The following is a 24,187-nucleotide window of genomic DNA, read 5'->3' as shown; positions in this document are numbered from 1 at the left end:
AGCAGTAACTCCTCTTTCTATCTCCAATAAGTAGGCCAATCAATTGTAGGCATACAATTGGCATATGGATCAGTACTGAGAGACGCACATCTGTCAACTAGAGTTCTGTGTTATCAGCTACACCTCTATCGCGATCCAGCCCTTCAACGGCTCCATTAAGACTGGCCTCTTAAAGAAAAGTGAGACTAGGGAAAGGAAGGGAAGGGGCAGGAATTAGGCTGCTTGGCTGAGGAAAAAATCCAAAAGAAATGTCAACATCTGGACCTTATTTCCACTGATCAAATGGCATGTATTTAAGAAAAGCTAGTTTTCACCTCCACTGCCCATCTTGGCATACCTTCCTCCATATCACCAAATTGGCACTCAGCTTTTCCACATCACTGTCTTCTATTCATTTGTCTAGAAATCTGACTTGCCCACTGTACTTGTGAGATACTGGAGGTTGCCTTTTTATCCCTAGTCCAGTGTCTGATCTTGTGGGCTCTCAGGGAATGTTTGTTGAATGAATAAAGGCTGTGTAGGTGCCCTAATAATAGCAAACAGTTAACAGTACTTCCTGTGGGCCAGACTTCATAAATACTAACTCATTTAATTCTCATTAACACAGATACTGCTGGCCGGGTACGGTGGCTCACGCCTGTAATCCCAGCACTTTGGGAGGCCGAGGTGGGTGGATCACGAGGTCAGGAGTTTGAGACCAGCCTGACCAATATGGTGAAATCCCATCTACTAAAAATACAAAAATTAGCCGGGCGTGGTAGCGCGTGCCTGTAATCCCAGCTACTCGGGAGGCTGAGGCAGAATTGCTTGAACCTGGGAGGCGGAGGTTGCAGTGAGCCGAGATTGTGGCACTGCACTCCAGCCTGAGCAACAGAGCGAGACTATGTCTCAAAAAAAAAAAAAGATACTGCTCTGTCTCTCATTTTATGAATGAGGAAACTGAGGCACAGACAGGCTAAGTAACCAGCTCCAGCTCATATAACCTAAGCAGTCTGGCTCCAAAGTGTGTGTTCCTATGTTTCCTCTCTGTTTCAAATATTTTAAGCAAAATGTTCCCACCACCCCAAAAAAGGAAATAAATGTTCCACTATGGAAGGTAAAGAAAACTATACAAATACTAAAGGTAACAGGGCTTTTAGAATTTCTATGACAATCTACGGAAACAAATACTGTTGGCAGCCTTGAAACAGCCCAGGTGTTTCTCTACTGCTTGGAAGAACCTGTAGATTTATTTTGTTTCTGCCTTTTGATTAGATTTCATTTTTTCTTTTTAGTGTAAGGACTCTACATTTTGAAGTATGATTTTAAATGTTTACATATTTAAATTATTTGCATTCTCATCATGGATTTGTATATACTTTAACAGTGTCTGTGAAAACATAGTGATAAATATAGCTTTGAAATATTTCAGAATACTTGAACCTAGTGTGAAATTTCAGTTTATGCTTAATGTCATTTTTTTTGGAGGACTATATAAGCACATTCATTTTGTCTGATTACAGCAACTTTAAATCAATGCATTGTTCCCCTAGGGTCACTATTTCTCCTAAGCATAAAGAAATACACAATCTCTTGTATCACTATATCTAAAATGTATTTGGAAATATATTATCTTTACATATTTCAAAAAGAATATTCAATAAAGTAATGCTTTCAAACTTAAAAGTTTCAGAAGATTCATGGTAAGAAATATATATTATTATAATTCAGTATATATATTTATTTGTGCATATTTATTTTTTGCAAAATATTTAACCTCATAACACACAACGCACTTTAATATTTTTACTATATTCTATCTACTTTTTAAAAAAATAGTTGGGGGCTGGGCACGGTAGCTCATGTCTGTAATCCTAGCACTTTGGGAGGCCGAGGCTGAGGCTGAGATCATTTGAGATCAGGAATTTGAGACCAGCCTAGCCAAGATGGTGAAACCTCATCTCTACTAAAAATACAAAAATTAGCCAGGCATGGTGGCGGGTGCATGTAATCCCAGCTACTTGGGGGGCTGAGCCAGGAGAATCACGTGAACCCGAGACACAGAGGTTGCAGTGAGCCAAAATGGTGCCACTGCACTCCAGCCTAGGTAACAGAGTGAGACTGGGTCTCAAAAAACTAAAAAGCAAAGTTGGCCTTGACTCATTAAATTGATTTTCTGAACCACTGGTGAGTTATTAACGGTCACGATCTGTAGTTTCTCAAGACTGAAGAGGCAGACTCCACATTTTCCGTCTTTGATCCTGGAAATGCTGGGTTACTCTCTTACTAGTGGGTCACCACTGGTTATAAGGAAGATCAGCTGTGGCCTTAGTCAGCCAAAAGAGGTACCACATCAGTGTGGGATACACTGACTCCATTTTCTAGGGACAATGACCTCTTGATTAATTACTCTGCAAATTACTCATTAAAACTTGGCCTTGCAGAGTTAGTCCTTGGTCCAGTTATTGCTGCCAGATTTCCTGTTTACACTGAACTCAGTATGCTAGGGTATTGTCCCCGCTGAAAAGTACTTTGGACAAGGAAAAAAGGTGAAGCCAACCAAGAAACAGATTCCTAGCATCATTTCCTGGTGAGCTTCAGCAGAGAATTCATGAACAGCAGGTGAAGTCTGGAAGCCTGCTGCAAATGCTAAAGTGACCAGCATCATTTTATATTAAATGGTCCAGAAGGTTAACACAATGTGATTGGTCCACGCTGATTTCTCCTGGCAGGCTCTGACAGTGCAGCCCAATGGTCACTTGAGAGATCTCTCAGAGAGGTGTTAAGATGAACATTTTCTAGACTCCTAAACTAGGAGGCAGAGGTAAAGCACAGTTGAGCATGCACTGATGTGTATTTCCTCCTTGCATAATCATATCTTCCCCCTAAATCATATGGATATGGATGCCTGCTTCAATTAAATTAGCTACTACAGGTCCATTCATGTTCTTCATTTTAGAGTTAAGAAAAGCTGCAATCAGCAAGACATTTTTCTTGAAGGGGGAAGCATGACATGCAAATGAGTTAGTTTCTCTCGCTCTCTCTCTCTTTCTCTCTCTCTCTCTCTGTCTCTCTCTCTCCTACCTACACCACTCTCAGGAGGATTACAGACCAACCTTTTTCTCATATAGTTTTTTTGTAAAGAGGCCACCCATTTAGATACTGGCCACTCGGCTTCACCTAAGATGAAGTGCAGTTTCTCATCTGACGCCAAATAGCATTTTGCAAACCACCACAAGGTCCAGTACACAATTTAGGGTGGTTCGGGGATGTCTACCCTGGGGTCACACACTTCAGCCATTAAAACCATGAATCAATATTAAGAGGTACCAAACTCTGGTCTTGGAGTCTCATCAATATGTATGTAACCGACCAGGGAAATTCTATGCTACCCAAGAGAGCTGTAGAGCTTAATTTTCTTTATGTCTAACAAAATCAGCCCTGCTTGATTCCATTCCTAAGAACAAGAAAACAACTTTGAACCTTGTGCAATTGACTGCTTAATTTTATATAGCGTTCTTTGCTCATTGTTTTTTCCATGTTCACCCTCTGTCTTCAACAGCCTTGATCAAGGGCTGGTATTCTGTCTTGAATTTTTCTTGTGTCATTTCCTACTACCCTTTATTATGCCCCCCTTAGGCAAGAATATACACCTGACTCCTAGACCCTGACCAGCTGATTTCTGGGCCTACATAGTATATGCTAGTGGAGAAGTAAGTGGACTCTAGGATGGAAGCCTGTTCGAAGAGTAGGGCCTTGTGGTCTAAGGAAATTTACGCTCTTCTAGAATTACACATCAAACAACTAATAAAAGTTGTCTTTGATCCATTAGAAAGTCTTACAAAGCACTGTCTGCAATACTGTAATATCAAGTTCAAGAGAATATTAATAAAGATTATTTGTAAGAGACTATCAGGCTATGGGATTTTAAAAATATTTTTAGTAAAATATGTTTAGTAAACAGTATTTTTTGCAGCAGTTAATTTGTAAACACCTTAGGACACATGTTGGTCTAAGCATAAAACCTTTACTGCTTTACAGCACTATAAGGTTTTGTAATTCTCATTTTGAGACACATTTTCATGCACAGGAAATCACACTGAGTATCCTCCCTTCAGATATCTTCAGATAGTATCTTCAGATATCTTCCCTTCAGACAAGTAGAAGTATTTACTTATCATACTGGTAGAAAATATAACACATTTCTGTGGGCTAAAAAGTTACTACATAAGCACTACAGGAAAACCTTTCCTGTGTCTTATGTCCCAAAACACAATTAACTAGTACAAACGTAGAATATTCCCCAAATGAAAAAATTCTATGTATCATTTACTTTTCTGATACGCTTAAATACATTTTCTTCATTCAGCAAGAAAGAAGACAATAAGCCAAACAAATATAGTAAATATAGATGGAGAGAAAATAAGCCCCACGCTTTTTCTAGTACCTGGATTTGAATATTATATTTCTAATTATAGAATCATAGGCAGGGCTGTTTAGTCTGGAATGAAACCTTAGTGAGAAGAGATCATTTCCTGGGTAAAGTCGAGTCGATCATTTCTTAAAGTATCATTAATCTTTTTTTTTTTGTTTTTTTTTTTTCCTATCAAGACATAAAATGTGGATGCCTTTTAGTTTAATGATGCAAGTTTCCAGGTAATCAAATTAGAAATGCAGAAATACAATACATGACTCAGTGTTGATAAGCCAGCCACAGCCTACCTGATTGTAGCATCTTCCTTGTGTAATTTTCGGAATCGTTAGGATGCTACTTAAACATACATACACACACACACACACACACGCGCACACACACACACACACACAATCATTCTCTGCAGTTCAACTCCCCCTCGCTGCAGATCTCATTAAGACAGTATAATCTAAAGCCACACATGATGAAATTATCACACCCATCAGAAGAGCAGACAGAGTGGTGCTAACTGCTTTTCCCTGGCTAACAATAATGATGGCAGAGCATTCACGTCACTCTTGCTCTGGGTATAGTTCTTGCTGACCTATTGATTTTTCACTTCATCTGAATGGCTTATCTAAATTCCCCAGGTTCCACCTGGATCAGCTAAGTGGCACTCACTTTCAAACCCAGAGCCTCATGGTTTTCTACTCAGCCCCCAAAAAGAAGAGGAGGCCTGCCCTTCCAAAGGAAGCTGTGGCTTGGCAATGAGCCCACCAGGGAAGCTGGCTTCTCCAATGTGTTAGAGACATTTTCAATCAGACGTTTAAATGAATGTCTCTGCATATGGAGTGATATGTAGGAAGAGTTTTTACTCCAGAACAAACTGTGATGGATTGAACTGCTGTATCATTGGGATCTATGTTTTTGATTTCAACTTTTTCCGAATGACAATTGTTTTAAAACACTCAGACTCAAGGCACTTTAAAGCATTCATGAGAGTTCAGAGATAACTTAAAAATAAGAAAGTCTCACGCCTATAATCCCAGCACTTTGGGAGGCCGAGGTGGGCTGATCGTGAGGTCAGGAGTTTGAGACCAGCCTGGCCAATATGGTGAAACCCCATCTCTACTAAAAATACAAAAATTAGCAGGGCATGGTGGTGGGCACCTGTAATCCCAGCTACTCGGGAGGCTGAGGCAGAAGAATCGCTTGAACCGGGGAGGTGGAGGTTGCAGTGAGCCGAGATCATGCCACTGCACTCCAGCCTGGGCGACACAGCAAGACTCTAATTCAAACAAACAAACAAACAAAAAAAAATTATATATATATATATATATATATATATAAAAGCCAAGGCCTCCATTCTCCTTTTTCCATCACTATCCCAGGTTGAGTAACCAAACTACCTCAGATTAGAGATAACTAAATTAGTTATTTTTATAACAAGGGCCTACTATGTGTTAGGCACAGCTCTGGGCAGTTTACCTACTCTCTCATTTTCCCCTTCCAACAAACCTTGAAGTAGACATTATAATCTCCATTTTTCAGATGAGAAAACAAAGCACCTACTATGTGTCAGGTCCAGGTCAAGCGCCGGGGTTGAGATTAGTGATCAAGCATAGAAGCAAAGGCCTGGACTTGTCTGACCCCAGTTCTACTGCTCATCAGTGTGATTTCTTCCTTCTTCACTGCTGTACATCTGACCTCATCAATGCAGGGGCCACACACTCTAGAGAAGGATAAGCAATTAGAAACGAGCCTGGGTTTGTCTACAGCGCCACATCCATACTGCTCAACTGCCTTCCACGTCAGCCTCAAATCAAGTGCCCATGCTGGTGGCCACCATGTGGAGGGTCTGTCTATCCTCACCCACTCTTAAAGTCAGGTCTAATTGGACAGATACATATTTTTTTCATTTCTCCTAATGCTATCCCTCCCCCTCCCCCTCCCCCCACCTCACGACAGGCCCCGGTGTGTGATGTTCCCCATCCTGTGTCCAAGTGTTCTCATTGTTCGATTCCCACCTATGAGTGAGAACATGCGGTGTTTGGTTTTCTGTCCTTGCGATAGTTTGCTCAGAATGATGGTTTCCAGCTGCATCCATGTCCTACAAAGGACATGAACTCATCCTTTTTTGTGGCTGCACAGTATTCCATGGTGTAGATATGCCACATCATTTTCTTAATCTAGTCTATCATTGATGGACATTTGGGTTGGTTCCAAGTCTTTGCTATTGTGAATAGTGCCACAATAAACATACGTGTGCATGTGTCTTTATAGTAGCATGATTTATAATCCTTTGGGTATATACCCAGTAATGGGATTGCTGGGTCAAACGGTATTTCTAGTTCTAGATCCTTGAGGAATCGCCACACTGTCTTCCACAATGGTTGAACTAGTTTACACTCCCACCAACAATGTAAAAGCATCCTATTTCTCCACATCCTCTCCAGCACCTGTTGTTTCCTGACTTTTTAATGATCACCATTCTAACTGGTATGAGATCTGGTATCTCATTGTGGTTTTGATTTGCATTTCCCAGGCAGAGATTTTTACACAGCAATCCCCAGGGGTTCTCCCTCGTGAAGTGAAGGAGGTGTGTAGAAGTGTTATTTTGATAAACACCAGGGAAAATGAACTTATAAACTATTGGATAATATATAATCAAATGGAATGATAGTTAAATAGGAAAACAAAAATAATGTTCTATGAGCAAACCCAATAAGGAATGGGAGGATTTATAATTATCTTGTGCACTTGGTTAGCAGAGAAAAGCAAATAAAGATTTCTGTCTAGAATGGCTTGAGGACCTAAATCACCTGGTTTAAAAGTGCAGAAGAAGAGTTTTGTTGAACAACAGCCATAGCTCCAGATGACTGGCATTCATAGAGGAAAAAAAAATGCCAAAAGGCTACGAATAATTCTAGTCTGGCACTGAAAAAAGAAAAAAAAAATTAAATGCTGCTCTAGGACAAGAGAGGAAGCTGCTGTAGTAACCAGACTTTTCTACAAAACTGAAACGTGTTCACCTAATCAAATGGCTCCTAATTAACTATTTAGAGCCACTGCCACCACAGCTATATAGAAGTTTTGAACAAGAAAACTATAGATGTTTGTCAAAAGCAAAAATGGATCTGCTTGCAACACTCAAATAAATATTGTAAAAGATGGAATAAAATATGGAGATATTGTCTCCATTCCATGAAAAAATTTTTTTCAGATTGCTAAGCATGTACCAAGAAAGATTATTTCTGTGGACACACACACACACACACACACACACACACACACACACACACACACACCCCAAGTCTTTAAGTCTTTAGAACATGGCCAGGTCCTTGTATCTGGGAGACATATAACTCTAAATATACCTAAATCTCTCTCTAGTGACTGAAAAATTACATTTACGTTTGGAGTGATGTGAGCTCTTCAAAACTCCCATTTTATTTCCCTTTAGGCTCTTATTAATTGCATTATTTTGTCACTCATGTTATTTACAATATACATTATACATCAAGCTGAGATTTTTCACAAAGTACAATTAGTAGACTGACTTCAAGTAGAGTTGTATAATGGACTTTGCACATATAGTTGCTAAAGGGTTCAAAACTAAACATTGTAAGGTGTATTTCAGAAACTTATCAATTTCATTGTAATGGACTAAAGCTATTTTTTAACCTAAGCCCATTTTAAGAGGAATTAAAACCAGTAAGTGCCATTGCCCTAAATTAGAAGTCAATATTAACTCCTTTATTATTAATAAAAGTATGGCATTCTTAAAGTGCTCTTTATAGCATAAGAGAGGTATGGAGCCACCCAGGTAACTACAGGAAATAGCTGTATATTAAATGATATTGTGTCAGGTATGAAAAGTAACCGTGACAATTTGTGGAGTTAAAAGTTTCACAGAGATTGGAGAGAATAAGCAAGCAAGCACATACATCTGGGGTAACTGAGGTTAATGGACAAATGGTTCCACATACACAGGTTTACAGCCCTGGAGGGCACATCACCATGTTCACACAGATGGCCCAAACCATCCAGAAAAGAGAAAGTTCCAAGCAGCCCTCTCTGCTTCAGAAGACAGAGGAGTGTGTCTTCATTTTAGAAAGATTACCAACAAAGTGAGAGCTTAAACAATCTGAGAAACTAACCTATTGGGAACATATTCGTTCCCCTACAACAGAGGATAAATGAGGCTTTGTTGTACTTGTGAAGTGCTACATGGCAGACTAAAAAAGATGCGGTTATGTCTTTTTTGTTGTTGTTGTTAAGAAAAGGAAGCATAAACCCTACAAACAATACACTAAGCTATTGCTAATGCCAAAGAAAGCGCTCTATTTGTAAACAGAAGGATCTATTTGGTATTTAAGCAGTAATGGTTCAGGATCATTTGCAGGATAATTAAATTAACATCAGTCATTCATCACTTCCTTTGGCATTGGTGGTTAATCCTCAATGAAGACTTTCCTTTCAGTGAAGCATACCCGCTTATTTAACGTGTGTTCAAGTAAAATAGAGACCACCTTGCAAAGTTTTAAAAATAAGTAAATCCACCTACAAAAATTCAGAAACTTTACTCAAGTTCACAGATAAAACTCATGAGCAGAACTGACAGGTCCAAAGGTTGGCAGAAGGAAATTTAGCCAACAAAATAGATAGTGTAAAATAAACTCACTTAGACTCTCCCTTCCCAACTTAGGTTGAGCTTTCACTCTAATACTGTATTAAGACCAATATAAAACTTTCAAAAGTAAAAATTGTATACATTTCTTTTCCCCATATGTATATTGGGTCAATTCATCACAGACAGCATGTGATGCAATAAAGGACAGACCCTGAGCTCTCAAAACCTAACTGCATATGGAACAGGACTTATCACTTGATTTCCTTTTGATTTACATTATTTCAGAGCAGTCATTTTCACAAAGGAGATACTCTATGTCATTCAAGCATACATTCTTTCCACAGACCAGTATCAATGCTCTTGAGGAACTTATATTCTCAGTGAAAAACAAAATAAATGTAATCAATTCTCACTGCACTTACGATCTGAAAGAACATGTATTTTTTGAATGACTGTGTTTGTCAGGTGTATTTTAGAATTTCAGAATAAATAAGGTGTATTTGGACCTATGGCTGTTGAGAATTATAGCCAAAGTTGTTGGAATATTTGCCCACTGGAGACAAAATAATAAAGATCTGTTCACAAAAGTTACATGGCAGCCCAATTCAACCATTTGTTAGGCAATCTGGTGTCATCCAACAGCCTTCAGACCATGCTGGGAGTGGGCAGAATCACTGTCCATGCTGTTTGGCCTCACCATAGCAGCCTCTCTCTAATTTTATGGTTTCTAAGATTCACTTGGTTCTAAGGACATGAAAAAGTTTGGGTTTAAAATGTTTTCTCTCTCATGGTATCTAAACTTTGGAGCTGGGGACACTGCCTGAAATTTCCATCTTTCCAGGAGCAAACTGAATCACAGTCAGCAAAGAGGCGATTTCAAAGAGGAGAAAATCTAGAATCGCGGTTCTTAAACACTTTTTATTCATGGATTCCTTTGAGAATCTGATGAAAGATATAGACTGTCTTCAGAAGAAAGAAAAGAAGGATGGGAGGGAGGAAGGGAAAGCAGAGAAAAGAAAAGAAAAAAGCACACACTTTTTTGCCTATTTTTTACAAAGATTTCAAGGGAAAAATCACTGATGTCCTAAATCTAAACCAGACCCAGATAAAATCAATGGTACTGTGGCCATTTTCCCCAAGCTCTTATTGGCTTTGAATTGTGTTTCTTGTTTTCTAGTCCAGGGTCCAGCTGGCGTCGCTCCTTTGCTGGGTCAGTGGGCCCGGGACCCTTCACTGGGTGGAAGACAGAAGGAGGGCACAGATTCTGGGCTCCTGCTCTTTCTGCCTGCTAATCAACAGTCTTCAGCACTCAACCCTGGCTGAAAGCTCAGGAGGCTGTGCCAGCTTTGACTGTCTTCTACTAAATGAGGGTAATTCACATATAATTTCTTTTCAACACTTCCAGTGTTCCTTCCCAGTGCTAAGGACATAATCCAACAAGAAATCAAGTTTCACAGTTTTAGTTAAAAAAAAAAAAAAATACAATTAAAAGTGCATATTATAATGCATTTGTGTCCAACTGACATTTCTGACAAATACTTCAACTGTTTAACAAACACTGATGAGGAACTGAAAACACCAACAAGGCACTCATCCAATTTGCACTAGCCTGTAAGTGCTGGCAAGCATCAGTGTCTGCTAAGGCTTTTAATGTTATTGATAGCTTATTCAAATAGGCTGGAGCGGTCCCCCAGGGCCCGAATCACCACTACCTCTGAGGAATAAACCACTTATAAAGCAAAGACAGACAGAACATGGTCAGCAATGAGTGCTTTGCAATGCCTAAATCAAAATGGCCCTTCTATGATGTATCTATGATGTAACCAGAGGGCAGTAACCCTTTCTTATAGTTACAACCCAATTAGCTGCATGAGGGCCTTGAAAAGCACAGAATGACTTCCTTTAAGGAAAAACATAGTGCTATTTTAGGAAACTTGAACAGTGTGATGGCCACAGAAAATACCATGATTTTAAGGTTTGTTCTTTCAGATACATCCTACGGGCTCACTGAGAGGACAAAAATGTCAGGGAAATAAAAAAGTCACGGTAAAAAAGTAAAGAAAGGTGGAGAACAGAAATTGAAGCACTGAAAGAAGATTGGATCTGGCAACTGAGACTTTATGTTGGGGGAGGAAGAAACAGGTGGAGAGAGGTCTAAAGAGGTGATGTGGCAGCTCCTCGCTGGCCGGGGTGGAAAGGAGACTGGACTGCCACAGATATAGGTGAAAACTAATGGGTTCAAGGCTCCATGCTCCACAGTGGGGAAGGTAAGAGAATGAAAACATTTGAGGCTAGAGAATGATGACTTTGGTTTTTAAATGTGTATACATATATTATATACACATTGTAATATATAATTATATATAATACACACATTACACATATGTATATATCTTTTGCTTTTATTTTTTTGCTTTTTTTTTTTGCAGGAAGTTGGGGATAAGAGGGAAGCAGACTGAGGAAAGAACAGGTAAAGGTAGTATAAAAACAAAAAGAACATCAATTAGTTGGAACATGTTTGAAGAGCTTTGATCGGCTTTTGGAGAACCTCAGTAGCAAAATGCAAGATACGTGTTTTGGGTAAAATATGTGGATATAGAACCAAGAGGAATAGTGTCTGATTCCATTGGTATACAACACCTGCTTTATACTCATCACACACAGTTCAGTCATGGTGGTGGTTTCAGACTGACATACTCAAGACATGCTGGTCTGCCCGTTCCTCTGGTAACCAAATTTTGGCTACCTCATTGCTCATTAGGCTCTGAATCAGGGCCTGATCGGGGGAAATAAAAGAAGGAAAAAACTTGAACCAGTTCATTTGTGAGCAGCTCCAGTTAAAAGATTGATGGGGAGGAGATTGGAACTATCAGGAAGTTTGGTTATTATCTGTGAATTTCAATGACATTTGGCATCTTGGCTCCCAGGAGAAGTGATCATTGAGAGCCAGCTGTAGAAACGGCAATTATAGGATGAGGAGGGTATCAGCATTTTGAAGGGCAGTTTTTTATTGGCAGATAGGTTTGGTTTTAAGAAGCCAGTTGGCAGGGTTGTGTGTCTCCTGACATTCATCTATCAGAAGATGCAACGCAAAATAGGCCATTTGCGCTTCCACGTCAGAACCACCAGGATAACTCGGAGACCCCTTTCAGATGATGAAAACAGTGGGAAGCTCAAGATGAGAAGAGTACCGGGCAAATGTAAGAGTCCAGATAAGTCCCACTGGGCAGGGAGAACCAAGCTTCAGCAATTTGAAAACTCCATGAGGCAAGGAGTATGCCTTACGTAGAGATGGAAAAAGTCCTTATTCTAGGGACTGAGAAGGGGATTTTCCAGTGTCTCAAAACACAAGAACCAAGGTCTGATGCCTTCAATCTATGTAAAAATCTGTGTAATGATTTACTATTATGGAAAGATAGTTGGGATAAGTTGTTCTATGTGAAGAAAGCAGCTTATAAAACTGTATATTAAATAATTCGGCTTTTGTAAACAATATTATAGGTGAAAAAAGACACTTGGGAAGAAATAAAATACAAATAGTGATTATATTTAGGAAGTAGGATTGTGGATCATTTCCATTTTCTTCTATTTGCTTACCTAAATCTTTACATTTTTCTACATTGAACACATACTGCTTGAATAGTAAAAATATATTTTAAAAAAGTATTCATACTAAAAAATGCATTTAATATATTTTAAAATGTATGAATCAGGTGTCACACACCTGTCATGTTGGACCTCTGAGAATAAAAGAGCAATTTGATAATTTATTTCTAAAAGCTCCTAGTGGCTGCCCCAGGATCTCGTAAGGAAAGATCAGGAGGGTACAATGTAGGCTTCACTGCCTACAGTATATTTGCAAGAATGTTTAAGATCTGCTAACTACTTAAGATCCTATGGAGCCTGTAATTACATACAATTTATTTTGTCAGTGCCTGAAGAGTAAACTAGAGGTTGCCTGTGGTTTTCTTCTTATTTGATAAGATAATACCTCCAAGATTCAAAGGATAGCAAATAAAGATGATAGTTCCCCAATCTTGGCACCAGAGTGTTGAGTGGAAACTTTCCTCGTGTTCTACTTTTGGTGGATTTAATTCCGCTGTTCTGCTGAGTGGGTGCAACTTTCTGCAGAGAATAAGGCTGCTCTGTGCTCTGCCTCCTTCCTTTTGAAGTGTTTCCTTTTCCACTTCTGCTTCCCACTCATCTAGTCACTTCATGGAAGGAAGAAAACAAAGGTCCTGGTGGAGAAGACAGGGTTGTAGACTGGACTTATGACGGCCAGTAAGGAAGCTCCTGTGAATGTGTGATGTTGAGCAGCTAGTGTGGGGTTGGTACCATAACAATGGACATGGCTGGGCTAAATCTGAGAGATAAAAACGCCTGTGACTTTCACTAAACCGTTACATTAATTTCCCAAAGCAACGAAAGCAACAATAACAACTGTACCTTTAATGCACTAGATGCCTTATACAGATTATCTTGCAAACTCAGAACAAACCTGTCCAGTAGAAATAAACAGACCTATTTTACAGACAAGGAAGCAAAGGTGGAGGGATGTGAAGCACACGCCATGGGCATATAACGTATGCCTACATAAGCACACAGAAACATCCAGCTACGAAAACAACATAGAAGCCTGCTTTCATAACAGCTTATCATTAACTTCTCTTTCACTGAATGGAAGAGTTTAACTCAAAAATGGGTTTGTAAGCACATATCAAGTGCTTAAATACATAATTCTGAAGATACTCTGGGTTCTCCTAGTTTCTTCACTGGCTATTAGGGTGACTGTGGGAAAAATACCTCACCTCTCTGTTCTTCAGTTTGCTAATCTGTGAAATAAAGACAATAATGGGGTGTACCACATGGCGGGCTACTGTGGGCATTAAATGATATAAGGGGAGAAGGTAAACCCCCAGGGGTGATATCAACCATACAGGCTTTAACAGTCATTGATTCTCTCTTCATTCTGTGGATGAGGGAACGCAAGTCCAGATGAGTAGGAGCTGAAGATCTTTCCATTCTAAAATCATATCCAATATAATACAGCTCTGACTCCAGGGACTTCTTGGCCCCTATTTTGATACTTCCTTTTTTGAGACGGAGTCTTGCTCTGTCACCCAGGTTGGAGTGCAATGGCAAGATCTTGGCTCACTGCAACCTCTGCCTCCTGGGTGCAAGCAGTTCTCTTGCCTCAGCCTCCCATGTAGCTGGGACTACAGGCGCACGCCTCCATGCCTGGGTGGTTTTTGTACTTTTTTTTTTTAGCAGAGACGAGGTTTCACCATGTTGGCCAGGCTGGTCTCAAACTCCTGACCTCAGCTGATCCACCCACCTCAGCCTTCCAAAGTGCTAGGATTACAGGCGTGAGCCACCATGCCCAGCCCCTATTTTAATACTTTTGATGGACAGAAAAGTCATTCTTCATTTCCATGCCCTATTCATAGAGTTTTAACCTCCCGCTCTCACAGAAGAAAAACAATGCTGAAGTGAACATTTCTTGGGGATTGAGATCGAATTTCAAAACCTTAATACTGTTTTGGATAAATGTGTTTTCAAGAGATACAACTAAGGTAGAGACACTGTCTAATGTGCTACCAGTGTCTCTCAATGTCCGGACTAAAGACTTTTGTTGAATTTGTTTCTACTATCTGGAAAGGCATCAATGTAAAATAAGAAAATTCTGATATTTAATTCTCTCTCAGTGGGTTCTAAATAAAATCCCTACAATTTACCTTCTTTAGTGGTGGTTCAAGGATTGCTATTGTTTTTTTTTGTTTGTTTTACTAGTTCAACATATGGGGAAAAAAAAAGTCAGCGGACACAGAAGTTCAACTTTCCAAATCACATCTGATTTTTGTCAAAGCACAAGCTACATCTTAAAGAGGTGGCAATAAATGTGTATGTTTTGTGCTCTGGACCTTTCATTTGCATTTCCAGGTCCCAAATGTCTGCTCACCTCCCTCAACCACCATGAACCAGATTCTGAGAACTCATGCCATATATCCCATACTCATTTCAATTCCTTATGTATCTTCCATAGTTTTCATCAGCCATGTTTTTATCATTTTTGTCACTTTGCCTTTTAGAATTGTCTTATTATACTTCATTATTTACATGCTTTTCAGTTTTCTTCATTCCAATGCATCTGTCTTTTGTAAGATGTCATAAATATTCAGAAAAAAATATTAATTGCTTTCACATCAGGGATAAATACATTACTTTGTTTTCTTTCTTTCCCCACCTCCCCACCCCCTCACACCAACATTTAACACTAAGGCCTATCTGAAATTTATTAGACTATTTGGTTATGACAAAAAGTATATTATTCTTTCTCTCACTGTTTTTACTTCTTAGAACTGCTATTTTATTGGTCTTGCAAACTTCATTAAATAATTGATCCTTTCTTCAAAGGTCTATTGTTCATTTGTATGTTTTAAATTAAGTTCACTAAATAATCTAAATAATCAAAATATGGAACTTCTATTTATTTTTAATCTGTCTAGTTTTCAGTCCAATATCATAGAATTTTAGTAATAGTCATTTGTAATCGATATTTTAATTTGTTAAGGCCAGTTTAACTTCATGGCTTCTATTAATTATAAAAGCAGCTTTTATGTTCCTGATTCTTCCTTCTAGATCATTTAACTATCAGATTATAGAGTATTTTGTAAGGACTTTTATTCATAATTTATAGGAATCCTTAAGCCAAAGAAGGTTGGGAATTTCTGTGTCAACCAATCAACCAATGTTTTTAAATTCAAGCAATATGCATTAAGCTCCTACCACTTGCAGGCACAAGGCCAGGCTCTAGGGCTAAAAAGATAAGGAGGGTATGCCTCTTCCCACCCCATCCCCAAATGAGTGCAATTCCAATTCATGAAGGTTAAAGCTAAGACAGAGTGCACAAACTTAGAACAGCTCCAGGAAGGCTGTTCACCCGCCCCCTCCACCCACCACCCTCACCATTACTCGTTTTCACTTATAAGTATCAAAATAAATAAAAGGCTCCAGGAAAGCAAGGGCCTGAGAGTATTTCTGCATATTATCTTATTTGACTAAATAATCCACATGTATATGGGCCTTATTTGTGTATGGAATTAGAGGTTAAAAGACATGAAAGCCTGGATTGAAAAATGTGTCTTAAGAGACATGCTTCACTGGAATGGATAAAGCCAATGATTGTCCTGACCAACCTCAAATCCAGCTCAACACCATTAGCCAGGCAGAAATGTTTTGCCGTCCAGTTGAGGCTAACACTGCCACTTTAATTAAAGAGTTATGATGTCAGTTTGGAAACACAATGGGAGAGCAGCTGTGCTCCAGCAATACATTAATACAATTTCCATCAACGTGGATAAGCTCCTACACAATGCAAAGGAGATGTGTGCAAAGCTACAAGGTGAAAGCAGCTGTAAGCAGAGGGCAATCTCAGAGTTTCTACTGTGAAGGAATTACTCTTCTTAGATTATTAGATCTCTTGCTTATGTTTTCATTAATATTTCTTAACGTTCATGGTCAAGATTCTAAGTCACAGGACTTTAAAGGTGCTATAATCATTAACCACATAAAGAAAAGTCATGAGGCTGACCATAGCAATAGGTCATTCAATTTACTTAGCAGTGAGCCCTAACACTCCCACCTTCATGCACTCCTGCTATTCATCATGATAAGCAGTGCCTGAGTCTAAACCCATGTCTATCAGAGTTAATACACGTACATTTTAAACGTTCTGTGACTAAACTTGCCACTAATACATATTTTGTTAATTACCTTCATATAACTCTCCAGTATCATTACTTCATATGTGTGTATATATCATCAGATCATTTGATTAATACTGACATGTAGTCAAGAAGAAAAGTATGTTTCATGCTATTTTGAGTAACTTCCATTTAGAAGCCTACTCCTGAGCACAAAATTTGCAATACATAACTCACTTTGCAACTCCAATTTTACTCTGAGAAATACCCTTTTAAAAAGATGCATGCAGCCTTCATGTTTCCTTATTTTTGTTGGTATTCCAAATCCACAGTGGATAAGGAATTACCCTTGACATGTAATTATCTTGTAGATTTGAAGACCTTATAGCTAAAAATGTATTTGCTTAAGAGTTCACTAATACGTTTTTTTTTTGAGATGGAGTCTCGCTCTGTCTCTCAGGCTGGAATGCAGTGGCACAATCTCGGCTCACTGCAAGCTCCGCCTCCTGGGTTCATGCCATTCTCCTGCCTCAGCCTCTGGAGTAGCTGGGACTACAGGCACCTGCCACCAAGCCTGGCTAATTTTTTTGTATTTTTTGTAGAGATGGGGTTTCACCATGTTACTCAGGATGGTCTCCATCTCCTGATATAGTGATCCACCCACCTCAGCCTCCCAAAGTGCTGGGATTACAGGCATGAGCCACCGCGCCCGGCCAGAGTTCACTAATATTTTAAGAGTCAAGTGTTTTGCCTCTTTTTTGTCCCAAGTGGGGTTCATCCTTCATCTGGGGATCCTTTATGTAGCATAGGTTTCTCACTTTTTTCTTTCTCTCAAGATAAACACTGCACACCTGACTACAATATCTCAAGAACTGAGTGTTGGCATGGTTGGACCATCTGGCACCACAACTCAGATTTAATTAATGTTTACTGAATATCATGTGTCAGAGCCCGAAGCAGGCATTACTGCACATTTGGCTGAATACCCCCTGTGTACACAGGCTTAATTCATTAGCTGACAGTTTTCCAAAAATCCCCATACATCCACCATGAATTTTATTCTCAGTATTCTGATGTTTTGACCCCTTGGGGCCTTGCTGGTCTGGAGGGACTGCCCCTCCCAGGGTTAGCCAATGCCTGCACACAGTAAGGGACTCACCTGCAAGCACCTCTCCATATGCAAACCAACAAAATCAGAGCCCACACCCCACCAGCTCCATTATCAGACTCATACTCTGGAGCACTATTCTCCTTCCTTCATCACCCCAGGGCCACGTACCAGACAACTAGAGACAGCCCTGTACCTCAGAGCCTGCTAAAATGATGCAAACTAACCAATCCTGAACCTGCTTACCCTGCTTTGCTCATTCCTTCCCATGGAAACCACAGTAAGGCTCTAGCCCACATTTCTTCTTGTTCCCCCTGCCTCCTGCCTGAACCTGCTGCTTCCCTGTGTGCCCCCTGCGTGGCGTGCCATGCTGTACCTCTGGTTTCTAGGGGACTCTGAGTATAATAAAATTCCTTCATGACAGTCATTTCTGTGTCTGCACGCTTTACCATACCTGGTTAAAACAAATCCTGGGTACTATTAAAACACCCCACATAATGATAGAATTGGCAGCTAAGATTATTTGGGTTTTCTTTCATCCCACCCTCTATGCTCAGTAAACAAGTTTTAAGCATTTTGTTGTTTACATTACCTTGTCTGGTCCATGTTAACAATACTTAATAAAAGCAATTATATGTAAGTTCCTTTAGTGAATAACCAAAAAGATTCAATTAATCATTATTTTCTACTATATGAAAGGGCAAGCTCTGGCTATCTACCATGTCGCTTCACAGCACCCACCACCACGCCACATTGCTTCACCGTACTTGGGGACAGGCAATAAGGACACTCTGCCCACATTATCTTCCCCTGAGCTAGCAGGCTGGAACCCACTAGTGGCCTCACTATGTAAGATACATGTTCAAAGGTCCTACATTTCAGGGGACCGGAAGCTGGGTGTGTCTTTGCAAGTCTAGCTCCTACACTGAGTGAGGGGTTATCTGGGAGATACTGACTGGCTTTAGATCCTGGGACTGCTTCAGAGAGGGTGCTAAGCTAGTTTCTGTGCCATTCCTTCTGCTGGCATCTTCATCCAGCATCCTGTCCTTGGTCTAAATGTGCACTCTGCTTGAGCAGGCGGCAGCCGTGAGGAAGCAGAGGCACTGGCAGATGGAGATCTGTGTTGCCCAGCAAGGTTTCTTTCTCTTTTTCTTCGTAACATGTCAAAATGTAAAGATGGCCATTTTGGGGGTTAGAAAATGGACTCTAGGGCAAAGTACCTAGGTAGGTATATATATATATATTCTTGGGGATGTATTTCCAAGCAAGGTCACGAGTATTGAGTTTCTGCTTCAGAGAGGCCTACAGACATTTCCCCATTAATTCTGGTAGATGTTAAATGTACAATAGGACAAGTATGTAAAATTGGACTAAGTACAGAGTTCAAGAAATTAATGATTTTAGACCATACAACAGAACCAAGATGTAAGTTGTTATATAATCCTTCAATGATAAAGATGAATAAAAGATATAATGGAATTTCTTCTATCCTAAACTAGCTTTGTAATGGCATATTTGGTATAGGACCCTGCAAATGAAATCAAGGACTGCATGCTGGCCTGCTCCCCTTTTTCACGTTTGGCATTCCTGTCAGTGTCGTAATTTTAAGAATATGTATTCTAACCAACAGGAGGGTAGTGAGCTTCTCAATGTGTCTCCACGGCTCCCATGGAGGATATTTACTCACTTATTCTACTATCTATTTTATACTCACTCGTTCTACTATCTATTTTATTGAGCAGGTTTACTATGTATAACAGACTGTCCTAAGCAATTGGTATATAGTAGAGAACAAAAGACAGAAAAAGTCCTCGCCCTCCTGCAGTTTGAAGTCTAACACCATGAATAACTGTATGAATGAATGAATACATAAAAAATGTAATCAGGTTAGGGATCATGAAACTAAGTGAACACAGATTAGCATATTTCACTGATAAGATTACTTTCTCACATTTTAACATCCCTGAAATCAAGGTATGTCTTAACATTTATGGTATATTAAAATTACAACTTGGCAGTACTCACAGCACAACTGTCATGTCCCTGCACGTGCATAAACTTGGTCACAGCTATTCATTTTGTTTTCACTTCTACTGAGTTATGGGCATTGTTGGCACTGCACGTGTTCTATTTAATTGCCACTGAAACGGTTTTCAAAAAGATTACACTATCATTTGGCACTGCAAGGAGGCATTACTGTGTATGCATGAAGGCACCAAAACAGCAGTGTGACATAAACGTTCTATTACTAAAGGAAACATTTGTCTTTGTTTGGCATTTCCATATCATTTTACAAAGCAAGATCCAAATGCTTTACCAGACTGAATAAAGAAACACAAAAGTTAATGACGCTATGTTATAGTTTGTTACCGAGATTCACGCAAGTGACCCGTCACACCCCAAGCAATGCTACCAATGCCACTGGCAGGAAAATGTATCGAAACCCAAGGAAGAGATGAAGGAAACTTGAAAGCAATGAGAGACTAGTGTGACCTATTCATGCATTACTATGGAAGAATATCCTTAAAGTGGAATGTCATAATAAAATTGGCAATATTTTCTCTTTTGTGTATAGCAGAAAAATAACGCTATGTCTTACAACTGGTGGCATTTTTAATTTGATGAAATATAGAAATAAGATGGATTGCTAGTTAATAAGAAGTTTTAGAAAGAGAATAGCATACAGAGTGGAAGTTTGTCGATTCTGGACAGTTTTAAGTTAATAAGGTATTGCAAATGCACAATGTCAGAAAAACTACAATTTCAATAATTTGGTATAGTTTTGCAGATCACTGGTCACTTCAAAAGGTCTATTCACTCTTATTTCTAACAATGTTTTGGGCACACCTTCCATTCTGATGTAAGAGTGTGATAAGAAAGCCTCATGTTCTTCTTTCCCAACTTCAGTTGGTGCTGCTTTGATTTTTGGCAGTTTAGAGATATTAGAAGTGACGTGCTGGATCTGTATTCCAAACTCAAACCTTACTACTGCTACCAAGAATGGAGTGAAATACTTAGACAGGAGGGTCCATTTGAAATCTCAAAGCATGCATATGGGACTTTGAGATTCTTAGCATAAGAGTAACATGAGTAAAATGCCAACTATAAGGATACGTTTCCAGGCAGCATATGGTCACAGCTCAAAAACGAACTTGTTTTTAAAGCTTACTACTGCAAATTATTTTGGAACCAGAGACAGTTAAAAACCATACCAAGGAAGAGAACACACACACGTACACACACACACACACACACCTCTAGGGAAGATAAATTATAAAACAATGGATGTAGATTATAATAGAAATAATTTTTTAGGCACAGCTTCAAAACATACTGTCACAATTGTGACATCAGTTTTTGACACCATTCAGCCAAGCAACAACTACTTTAACGTAAAAGTGAGTATCAAATCAGGAATAGGCGTGTGGCTACATCCATCACCAAGACAACAGGCACAGTTTTATATGGTGAACACATATTTCAATAGTGTTGAAAATAGACTGCACCATATACGTGGTATTTCCCACTCTGCAGAAGGCCTGCTTTCTGTTTCTAGGGCCCTGCATGGAGAATTCAGGGATTCCCTGGAACTAATACCACTTTCCCCAGGGACTTTATTTCAGTCTTTCCTTTTAGGTAGCCTGGCCCAGGTCAGAAATTCTCTGACAGTTGGTACAAGAGAACGAGCGTGCCATTGTGAACGCTGCAGGGGATGTGTTGTTGCCAACCGATGGGGTGTACTTCCATATGCAGAGCTAAAATAGACTTGGATGATTGAGAGGGTAGAGACTGCTCCTTAAGTGCCAGTAAGGGAAACATTTGGTTACCTGTCTTCTGGGGACAACTTATCTGAAAGAATGAGGTGGGTTTACATGTTTGGATATTTCCTCTGATTTTTATGCTGGGGATGGGATAGGGAGAGTCTGGAGACTGCCAGTGTTATCCTTCAGTACATGTGCACACAGTGGGGGTTTCCAGAGGGAGAAAACACTCTGTAAAGGGTCTGATGCACCAGGCCAGTAGAGACAGCATATGTTGCCACTGCATTACAATAAGGGCAACTCTCAAGAAGAACTGGGAGACAGCATAGACCATGGGCAGGGAGCCAAACAGATCCAGGTTTAAATCCAGCCTCTGTCACTTACACGCCCAATAATCTTGGCAAAATTACCTTAACTCTTTAAATTCAAAAATAGGGAAACTAATAATAATACCTCCTTAGACTGATTGCGAGAATTAAAGTATTACTATATGTCCACACCTAGTAATGTGTCTGGTGAATAGAACGTGCTCAATGTATAGACACTACTGTGTCACCACTAGGGAAATTCCCTTAAATGTAAATGTTTTTACGGATATTTTTTTTAGCAAGGGGGTAAATTATACGGACCACAAAATGGCCTTGGCTAAGGTGTTTTGAGGGAATTATGAAGTTGTCTTATGGTAGGAATACGTCTTGATAAGAAAGCTAAAATGTAAATGTGAACAACCACGTGTGATCAGTGAGAATGATGCAGAATTTAACATGCATTTTTTGAGATTTGTTTAATGGCAAGACTATGCGATATCTACATGTCACTACCTCTACCCTGAGCCGCTTTATGACAGATATGTTCCTACAATCTTGTGTAAAATTCCATTTTAACTCTAAGTATCACTTCTCTACATTGGAGGAAGTTTTGTAAAGCAAATAACCCCCACTTAATCTATCTTGCTTTGAAGGCTGAAACTTTCTATCTTCGAGTGGACAGGCATGTGTTCTGTATTTTTTTTTGCACTGGGCTATCGCCCTGACAGGTGAGTCATAACTTCTGCCCACTTTGGTACGATCCACAGCACCCTTTCCAAAACTGCAAAAGCCGACTGAAAGCAAGGGCAGTAAGAAAATATTAAAGAATCGACAGAGTAATTATTAGCACCTTGGACACAATAGTGTTTGGGTATGTTTAATTAGACGGCAAGGTAGATTTAAATTTTTGAAGCTCTTTAGAGCACAGATCTTGGTCGAGTCCATTCTACCGGGAGATAACACGGGGCCATTGACTACCTGCTGCACTGTTTTCAAGCAAAACCCACACTGTGCGGGCTCTGGGTGCCATCTCCACAAAGCCCCCTACCCAAGGGGGATTCCCACAGAGGAATTTTCTCAAGGAAGGTCCCGTGTCAGGAATGCTGCTCGAGGCAGGGTGGGCTGCCTCTTTAAAGGCGCGGACCTCAGGGACCCCCGAGTCTGGCTCCTCAAGTCTGGGCATCAAACTTTCTCCTGGAATAAAACCTCTTTCAACCCACATGGAGGCAGGAGGAGGACGGAGCCCGGGGATGCCATCAGCTGCAGCCCGGAGACAGCGCTCCCACCCCCGCCCGCTTCCCTCGGTCCCCACCCTCTTCCTCCGAGTGAAGGCGGCCCTGACCGCACAGCCCCGCCCGGCCCCACCCACCCGCTCCCCAGCCCACCTCCCCGGCCGCGGAGCCCACAGCCTCACAAAGCTGCCTCCCGGGCGCTGCGGTTCCCCGGGGCGAGGGGCGAGCGGGGCTGGGTACCTGAAGAAGAGGCCAGGACACCGGCGCCCAACGAGACCCACAGCATCGCCCCGGCGCCGCCGCCGTAGTTGCCACCGCCGGAGGCTACTTCGCTGCGCCGAGCGGTGGAGCCCCGGTGACCTGGAGCCGCCGCCGCCTGCGCTCCCTGCGCTGCGCTCGCTGCGCCCGGGCTCTGGTGCCCGGCGACCGCCACGGTCAAGCGGAGCCCCGCCCCGTGCGCGCCCGGCGAGCCGCGGACCCCCAAGGACGCGCCGCCGCCCCGATTGGCTGCGGGAGTCGCTGGCCCCGCCCCTGCTCGCCGCGCTCCTCCCACGCCGGGGGCGCGCGCTGCTGGCGGCCCGGAGACTGGCGGCCTCTCCAGGGGCGCCGCGGGAGGGTGCGGTCCGCGCTGGGCGAGGCTTCCTGCGGGCACCGGCGCGCTCGGCCTCCGCTCCTGGGCGCTGCAGTTCTCCCTCTCCTTGCCAGCCCAGAGATAAATAGACGGCCAGAAAGAAAAGAAAAGGAGAAAACATCTCTAGAGCTCTGCGCGGGGAGGACAGTAGCCGCGGCAGCTGTGGTGTGAAATCTTGTTTGTATAAATTCGTTTCTCACAGAAGCCCAGGAAAGGTTGTCTGGGGTGGAGCACTGGAATTGTCACCAAGGCTTTTTTTTGTTTTTGCTTGTTTGTTTTTTAACCTGAAGGTGTCCTTACACACCTCTAGACTTATCTTATGAAGAAACTAAATCCAGTTAAACAACTTGTCCAAGGTCATAGAGCTGATTGCAGATTGATTCTGTATTTTGATGCTAAATCAAAGCTACCTCAGCAT

The 24,187-nt window shown here is 40.9% G+C and overlaps 1 protein-coding gene and 1 long non-coding RNA gene across 3 annotated transcripts in view; one reads left to right on the top strand and one right to left on the bottom strand.

Moving 5' to 3' along the window:
• Nucleotides 1-23,614, bottom strand: part of LOC126940753 (elongation factor 1-delta-like) — a 110,066-nt gene extending 86,452 nt beyond the window's left edge. The window contains exon 1 of the mRNA XM_050766924.1: nucleotides 23,379-23,614. The gene's annotated coding sequence lies outside the window, so the exon portion shown is untranslated. The remainder of the gene's footprint in view (nucleotides 1-23,378) is intronic.
• An 86-nt stretch (nucleotides 23,615-23,700) lies between these two features.
• The window catches only part of LOC126940782 (uncharacterized), a 28,352-nt gene continuing 27,865 nt past the window's right edge, over nucleotides 23,701-24,187 (top strand). For both annotated transcript variants that reach the window (XR_007720912.1, XR_007720911.1), the window contains exon 1: nucleotides 23,701-23,934. This is a non-coding gene — a long non-coding RNA (uncharacterized LOC126940782). The remainder of the gene's footprint in view (nucleotides 23,935-24,187) is intronic.

Source organism: Macaca thibetana, chromosome 17, assembly GCF_024542745.1.
Source record: "Macaca thibetana thibetana isolate TM-01 chromosome 17, ASM2454274v1, whole genome shotgun sequence".
Lineage (NCBI taxonomy): Eukaryota > Metazoa > Chordata > Mammalia > Primates > Cercopithecidae > Macaca > Macaca thibetana.
This window is presented reverse-complemented; position numbering and strand designations above follow the sequence as displayed.